Source organism: Poecilia mexicana, unplaced genomic scaffold, assembly GCF_051168715.1.
Source record: "Poecilia mexicana isolate PSO_F unplaced genomic scaffold, ASM5116871v1 scaffold_10, whole genome shotgun sequence".
NCBI classification, from domain to species: domain Eukaryota; kingdom Metazoa; phylum Chordata; class Actinopteri; order Cyprinodontiformes; family Poeciliidae; genus Poecilia; species Poecilia mexicana.
In genome coordinates, this window is record NW_028263379.1 from 25185167 (window position 1) to 25193723 (window position 8557).

General features: G+C 41.0%; 1 long non-coding RNA gene across 1 annotated transcript; it reads left to right on the top strand.

Annotated features, from left to right (window-relative positions):
* Positions 1–1912: 1912 nt before the first annotated feature.
* LOC148157129 (uncharacterized) lies at positions 1913–5055 on the top strand. Its single transcript, XR_015764493.1, has 4 exons — positions 1913–1967; positions 2750–2843; positions 3409–3564; positions 4350–5055. It is a non-coding gene; the product is annotated as an uncharacterized LOC148157129 (long non-coding RNA).
* Positions 5056–8557: the final 3502 nt, after the last annotated feature.

Consider the following 8557-nt stretch of genomic DNA (forward strand, 5'->3'; position numbering starts at 1 on the left):
ATTTTTATGTGGGCTAACTGGGGATGGGGCAGAAGTGGGCAACAATATGTGGGACCCACATGGGCTGACTGCATTGAACCCACATGACATAAGCACGGGCTGACTGTACATGGGTTGGGCCTGGGCATACATATGTAGGCCCCATTCCATTTTTATGTGGGCTAACTGGGGATGGGGCAAAAATGGGCAACACTATGTCGTGCCCATGTAGTTTCAGTATCATGGGCCCAACATGGGAAGCCCATGTGGGCTGACCACATTGAACCCACATGAGATAAGTATGGGCTGACCGTACATGGGTTGGACCTGGGCATGTGTATGTAGGCCCCATTCCTTTTTATGTGGGCTAACTGGGGATGGGGCAAATATGGGCAACACTATGTCGTGCCCATGTAGTTTCAGTATCATGGGCCCAACATGGGAAGCCCATGTGGGCTGACCACATTGAACCCACATGACATAAGCATGGGCTGACCATACTTGGGTTAGACCTGGGTAGGAAAATGTAGACCTTAATCCTTTTTCATGTGGGGTAATGGGAAAATTTAAAAAAAAATCTGATTAGACAATGTGGTTACCCTGTCACTTTTAAAATTTTCACTATATGTCAAAAGCAAAAGCTGCAAGAGCAAGATTATAAAAACTTTGAAAAAAATTATGAGATGTCAGATTGATGGCCTTTAGCTAAGGAAATTGTTACTCAGTTGGCCTGTATTGGAGCTGATAAAAGGTAAATTGTTGAAGCAATTGTATAAGCTTTCTACAAAATGAAAAGCTCTCCTTGGATGGTTACCTCATCTTGGAGGTCATAAAGAGGTATTGTATTTGAACCATGCTCACTACATGATTTCTTTGTCTGGCTCATTTACTAACACCGACATTACACTAGGCTTCCAGAAGACCAAAATATGCTTCAATGCTTTATTTTTTAAACCAGTTCAGTATTGTTCAAGCTACACTTTGAAGTCCTAGCATTTTTTCTTTTTATTATTTTACACTAGAACAGTCCAGATGTCCTAACATTTTTGTGACATTATCTGTTTTAAATATGCATAATCTTCTGCTGCTCACTCAAAATAGGTAGTAGTGGACTTTTGTCCTTGCTTCTTTTTTTAAATGTAATTTAATTTTATTTTATTATCAATAGGATGTTCAGACATCCAAAGTGTTCATTGCAGCTTTTTCACAGAAGGACTTAATTCTTATTTGGAGAAATAGTTCAGATCAGATCATCGTGAAAAATATTACAAAATGTTTAGAAAATGAATTCAAACAAAACTCAAGTGAGAAAGACAAGAGTAAAATTTTTAGCATCTGTTTTTTCATCTGTAAACATTTTCCAAGTTGTCAGCATAAATAAAATAAAAAAACTAAATATTTCTATTAATTATTATTTTTATATCTTTTAATCTTTTTTCAATAATCTTTTTAACCTTTTTGTTCATTTTTTCTCTGGCACCGTTGCCAATAAAGGTTGGTGAATTGAAGTAGACACTTTACACATCCACTAAAGAAAGTAGTTCCAAAACACATTTGAATAAGGACGACTATATTTATTTATTTTTATTGAGAAAATTTGCGAGTGCTACATCGGTTTTACATTTGTTAAACCGATGTATTACTCTCAAAATTAATCTCGTGTTTCTTGGAGAACGTACAATTGTTAACGGCGGATGGATATGCGGTTTCAAAATCAAACGTAGTCCCATCAGTCCGTTGGCGTGGAGTCTGCAGGTTCCCTGAAGAATCTGTAAGTACACTTCTGTCTGTTTTGTCTGTATTGTGTCAAATTTTAGGGAGAGATTTTAAATCGTTAGTTAAAACATTTGTTGCTCGTAATGGTTCGGATGACCGGAGTACCCCGAAAGACCTAATTAGTTGTTTCTTCTTTTTTTTGTTTGTTTTTCTTTTAGGTGATTTTTTTAATATTGTAAAACACACACAATAAGTCATCTGCCATTATTGAGGTAAGAATATTTGGATGCAGAGCGATTTCAAACTGTTCTGGCCCAGATCATTTTCAAATACGCTGCGGCGCCATTCACCGGTAAATTTGAGCGCCAACGCGGCAGAATAAATCGGTTCACTAATGAATCTACGTTGCTAGCGGAGGTTGCTTTTAAAGTACCTTGACACGATAAAACCACTTACATTATTTATAAAGAGTAACTACTTCGCTTTCATTCTGTGTACATGGGTTTTTAACAATCTTTCTCGCAGCCAATTAAGCCAGCATGCATAGCTGGGATCCATTAATTGTGCATTTTTAATTTTTTTTTTCTTTCATGAAACTGCATTGAATCGTGTCGTTGTGGGCTAGATAGGTAATGATGGATGGGCATGGGTTTTGTCTGGGCTAACTACACGAGGCCCATATGTTTAACCTAAAATGGGACCCATATTGTCAGCCCATTTGGGCTAAATGTAGACTGTATTCAGCATTATTGTGGGCTAACTGAGAATGGGACAGAAATGGGCAACACGAAATGGGGCCCATGTGGTTTCAGTATATTTGGCATAAAAGCTTTTTTCTAAATAGAATGAAGGCATAGTAGTAAATATTTTAAAATCATGTTTGTTTTATTGTGTAAGTGACATTTTAAAGCGTGTTATTCTGTCATCGTTTGACTGCAAAAAAACATGACAAGTGGGTGTTTAGGTCTCAACTAGCCATTTGTTTGGTCAATGCAAATGGGAGCTTTAGATTTACCAATGTTTTAATACTTTTTAAAAAATTTATTTTCTACAGACTACTATGGAGAAGCGTGAAGAAGGCTTGCAAGGGCAGAAGTGACATCAGATCTTCAAACAGATAATGATATTCCAGAAAAGCGACGTAGAAGGTAACGTGGAACAGGGACTTCTGTAACACACAACTCTAGATCAGTGGTTCTTAACCTGGGTTCGATCGAACCCTAGGGGTTCGGCGGAGCCTCTGCCGCGGAGGGAAAAAAACTTGTGTAAAGTCGTGATGCGCCGCTTTGCCATCATTTGCTGCAGAGGATCACGTTACATTGCTTAGCCAATCAGTGCTGCGGAGGAGCACAGGGATGGGGCAAGGAGGGGGGAAGCGGGGTTCGGTGAATGCGCATATGAAACTGGGGGGTTCGGTACCTCAAAAAAGGCTAAGAACCACTGCTCTAGATCTTCTTTCTCCCTGGTTGTCATTTGAGCTGCTCTCAGTTCTTTTACCCATTTGGTTCTCCTTGCTTTACTTTTTCCTTCTAATCCTTCAAAATTTATTGACTTAAATTGATACAGACATTAACAATTGGCATTTTGTCCATGTATAAAAGTAAGCTTATAAGCTATATATGTGTGAAACAATAACAAATCAATTAATAAAAACTAAATGTATCATGCGTCCTGATTTTAAAATGTTGTCTTGTAATTGTCATTATACTTAAGGTTGTCATGGTTGCAGAAATAGGAGGAGGGTCCTTAGATGATGCAGTACAACAAGCTGTGTGATTCCTCATGTCCCCTGAATTGGCCCTCCAGTTCAACCTGTTTGGCCGACATAGGAAACAAGTTCCGGGACCTGCGTCTCTGATGTTTTGTATGGTAAAGATCAGTTTTTATATTCACTTTTTTTCTTGAACATTTGTTAATTTTGGTTGTCTTATGCCTTTTGTTCATTTTTAGTAATCTTTTTTTTTTTTTTTTTTAGATTAAAAACTGAGACTTCAATTTTTGGTTTAATTCACATAGTATTCTTTCACTGTGCTCTCAAGAACTTAAAGATTTGATTGCTGACAAAATTTGAAGGTAATATTGTTTGCATTTCAAACAGTATTAACAAAATATACAAGACCATGATAGAACCTTTATGTCAGTAGTTGATTTATATACATTAATATATTTTAAATTTACAATAAGAATATAGTGTGTGTACTAGGGATGCTCCGATCAGGTTTTTTGCTTCCAATTCTGATACCGATCACCCATGGGGCCCATCGCTGCCGATCATCTGGATTGGCTGTTATTTTTTCACTTTAGGCATAAATGATAACATGTTATCTGGCAAAATTAAAAAGTGCGCAGTGTGACGGAAAGAGTAGATCAGCTGCACATGCAGGCTGCAAATGAGATACAGGTGATCTGCAACAAGAGGCCGTGATCAGCGATCACCAATCAAACACATTTTCACGGAAATTAACCGCTTATGATTGCTGATCGATCTGCACACCTCTATCTACATAATAATAATGACTCGAGAGTGCTTTGATTTTGGCAGATCCCTGCAAGCATTTCTGCCCCTTGAAGGGGAAGAGATGCACATTTCATTAATGTTACATTGTACTAAAAGTAAAACACTAATGCAATTTCTACCTTTGCTTGTTTTTTAGGGGCACTTAAAAGAAATGGATCCATCCACGGAATCACACAAAGATACGGAAAAGGCACTCGAAGTGGGTTACTGGAGCCCCGGACAGAGGTGGAAATAGAAAAGTTAGAGCGACTAGGGAGGCAGCCAGCTCAGACTCAGGTGGGCAGGTTCCAAGATGGACAGTTACAATGATGTATGAGAGCTTTCAAGTGTGGCATATAGGTTATTAAAAATATTTGACAAAAATGTAGTGTGAAAGAGCTATGTAGGTGTGTGTGTGTGTTGATATATATTTATATGTATTTATATATAGATGTACAGATCTATCTATATAGTTGCATATCTAGATATAGATCTATATACATGTATGTATCTATACATATTTACATAACTAGATGCATAGTTATCTAGATAACGAGATGTAGAAATATAACTATCTAGATATATAGATCTATATATATAGAGATAAATATATATTTACATAGCTAGAAATCTAGTTACATAGATAATTATATATCTACATATAGATCTATTTTTATACATTTGTTATATTAAACTAGTTTGTTATTTTCAAATCTGCAATATGAATAATTTTGTAGATTTCTTTTACCAGTGCATTTCTTGTGGCATCATTTGCTCTGTGTTAATAAAGTTCTTATAATTGACGAGTTAAAAAAAACTGACAATATTTTAAATTACCAAATAAAAACCTTGACCAAAAGACATTTTTCATCTCTTTTTTTTTTAATGCAGGTTTTGTGCTAAAGCATTTTAATACTTTGGTTTGTTGATTAAGATTGTATATCTATTAATGTAATTCACTTTCAGGTTAGGTGAGAAAGACCCCATTGTTCCTACAGGAATGAGGCATCTGGGCCCCACTGAAAACCCAGTCAGCAGCCATTTAAATCTACCTGGGCAAACCCATATGGGGCCACCATGGAACCCGTGGACAAACCCACTTGGTACCCATATTCTAGCCCAGTTTAGCCCCAGTTGGGGCCCAGGTAAAAATGAAAGCTCCCAAGTGGGGCCAAAATGGGCCTCATGTAAGTTACCCATGTGGGCCCCACTGAAAACCCAGTCAGCAGCCATTTAAATCTACCTGGGCAAACCCATATGGGGCCACCATGGAACCCGTGGACAAACCCACTTGGTGCCCATATTCTAGCCCAGTTTAGACCCAGTTGGGGCCCAGGTAAAAATTCATGAAAGCTCCCAAGTGGGGCCCAGATGGGCCTCATGTAAGTTACCCATCTGGGCCCCACTCAAAACCCAGTCAGCACCCAATTAAATTACCTGGGCAAACCCATGTGGGGCCACCATGGAACCCGTGGACAAACCCACTTGGTACCCATATTCTAGCCCAGTTTAGCCCCAGTTGGGGCCCAGGTAAAAATTCATGAAAGCTCCCAAGTGGGGCCAAAATGGGCCTCATGTAAGTTACCCATGTGGGCCCCACTGAAAACCCAGTCAGCAGCCATTTAAATCTACCTGGGCAAACCCATATGGGGCCACCATGGAACCCGTGGACAAACCCACTTGGTGCCCATATTCTAGCCCAGTTTAGACCCAGTTGGGGCCCAGGTAAAAATTAATCAAAGCTCCCAAGTGGGGCCCAGATGGGCCTCATGTAAGTTACCCATCTGGGCCCCACTCAAAACCCAGTCAGCACCCAATTAAATTACCTGGGCAAACCCATGTGGGGCCACCATGGAACCCGCGGACAAACCCACTTGGTGCCCATATTTTAGCCCAGTTTAGACCCAGTTGGGGCCCAGGTAAAAATTCATGAAAGCTCCCAAGTGGGGCCCAGATGGGCCTCATGTAAGTTACCCATCTGGGCCCCACTCAAAACCCAGTCAGCACCCAATTAAATTACCTGGGCAAACCCATATGGGGCCACCATGGAACCCGTGGACAAACCCACTTGGTACCCATATTCTAGCCCAGTTTAGACCCAGTTGGGGCCCAGGTAAAAATTCATGAAAGCTCCCAAGTGGGGCCCAGATGGGCCTCATGTAAGTTACCCATCTGGGCCCCACTCAAAACCCAGTCAGCACCCAATTAAATTACCTGGGCAAACCCATGTGGGGCCACCATGGAACCCGTGGACAAACCCACTTGGTACCCATATTCTAGCCCAGTTTAGCCCCAGTTGGGGCCCAGGTAAAAATGAAAGCTCCCAAGTGGGGCCAAAATGGGCCTCATGTAAGTTACCCATGTGGGCCCCACTGAAAACCCAGTCAGCAGCCATTTAAATCTACCTGGGCAAACCCATATGGGGCCACCATGGAACCCGTGGACAAACCCACTTGGTGCCCATATTCTAGCCCAGTTTAGACCCAGTTGGGGCCCAGGTAAAAATTAATCAAAGCTCCCAAGTGGGGCCCAGATGGGCCTCATGTAAGTTACCCATCTGGGCCCCACTCAAAACCCAGTCAGCACCCAATTAAATTACCTGGGCAAACCCATGTGGGGCCACCATGGAACCCGCGGACAAACCCACTTGGTGCCCATATTTTAGCCCAGTTTAGACCCAGTTGGGGCCCAGGTAAAAATTCATGAAAGCTCCCAAGTGGGGCCCAGATGGGCCTCATGTAAGTTACCCATCTGGGCCCCACTCAAAACCCAGTCAGCACCCAATTAAATTACCTGGGCAAACCCATATGGGGCCACCATGGAACCCGTGGACAAACCCACTTGGTACCCATATTCTAGCCCAGTTTAGACCCAGTTGGGGCCCAGGTAAAAATTCATGAAAGCTCCCAAGTGGGGCCCAGATGGGCCTCATGTAAGTTACCCATCTGGGCCCCACTCAAAACCCAGTCAGCACCCAATTAAATTACCTGGGCAAACCCATGTGGGGCCACCATGGAACCCGTGGACAAACCCACTTGGTACCCATATTCTAGCCCAGTTTAGACCCAGTTGGGGCCCAGGTAAAAATTCATGAAAGCTCCCAAGTGGGGCCCAGATGGGCCTCATGTAAGTTACCCATCTGGGTCCCACTGAAAACCCAGTCAGCACCCATTTAAATCTACCTGGGCAAACCCATGTGGGGCCACCATGGAACCCGTGGACAAACCCATTTGGGGCCCATATTGGCAGCCCTCTTTTTTCCCATATGGGGCCCACATGGGTATGCTGGCTGGGCTGAGGCACCTGTGAGCGAAATGGTCTTAATATGGCTGCTGGCAGAGATGAGCTCTCCAGCTGTTTGCTGCCCTCCAAAGCTGTCAGCCCTCATTTGAGCCAATTGCCCTGTGGAACTCAATAATCAAACCTGTAATAACCTCACACAACCTGGAATGCGCCTGTGTACGGGGGGCCCGGCCGCTGCACATCTCATTTCACTCTTTCTCTCCTGCGGCCAAATCTAAATGTTGTGCAAGTCAGCGTAGAATGGAAACTGGTGGCTGCATGATTAATTTTTGACTTGATTATTTGGCTTCAGACTTTGTGCACCTGACTTTTTTTTTTTTTTTCTCGAATTAATTCATATGGCATCGCAATAAGTAAGTGCATCTTTCCAATTTGTTGGAGTCAAAATTTCAGTTTGGGAGCATCGAAGGCTGACACAGAAGACCACATCAAAGCGGTTACTTATAAAACATTACTTTGATATGCAAATGACGTGAAGTTTTAACCTGCAGGTTAGTGATATAGATTACAGGACTGAAATATTAAATTAATAGACTTCTTCAAGGCAGCAATCAGAATTTTATTTCCTCGTAATTTTAGTTTAGAGTCTGTTTGTTAATACAACCCACAGTTCTACCTTTCAGTCCTGATTTCTTCCAGCTTGAAGGTTATATGCTCTCAAGATGAGTGTTTGGCTTTGTTCTCAACCCTTTTACAGAGTAATACGTTTCTACCTGAACTGAACCGAACATCGTTGTTTTTCTGTCAAAAGCGTTCTTTTTTTTTCACTTTCATATCTTCCCTTTCTTATTACATTTTTTATTTTATTTTTGCTGCCACTATTTGAGGGAACAAAAGCATCATTATGAGATTCTTTAGATTTCAGATTTATAAAACAAGCATATATTTTAGGAAAAAAAAGAACACAGACAGAAATAATCCAAATGCACTAAATTCAAACCTTAATCTGAGAACGTTTTATTGGCAAGAAAAATGGCATTAAACTTTGATGTGATAGAGTTAGCAATAATTATCTTTTATAATAATTAGCAACATTGTCATTTTATGTGCACTCACTGGACA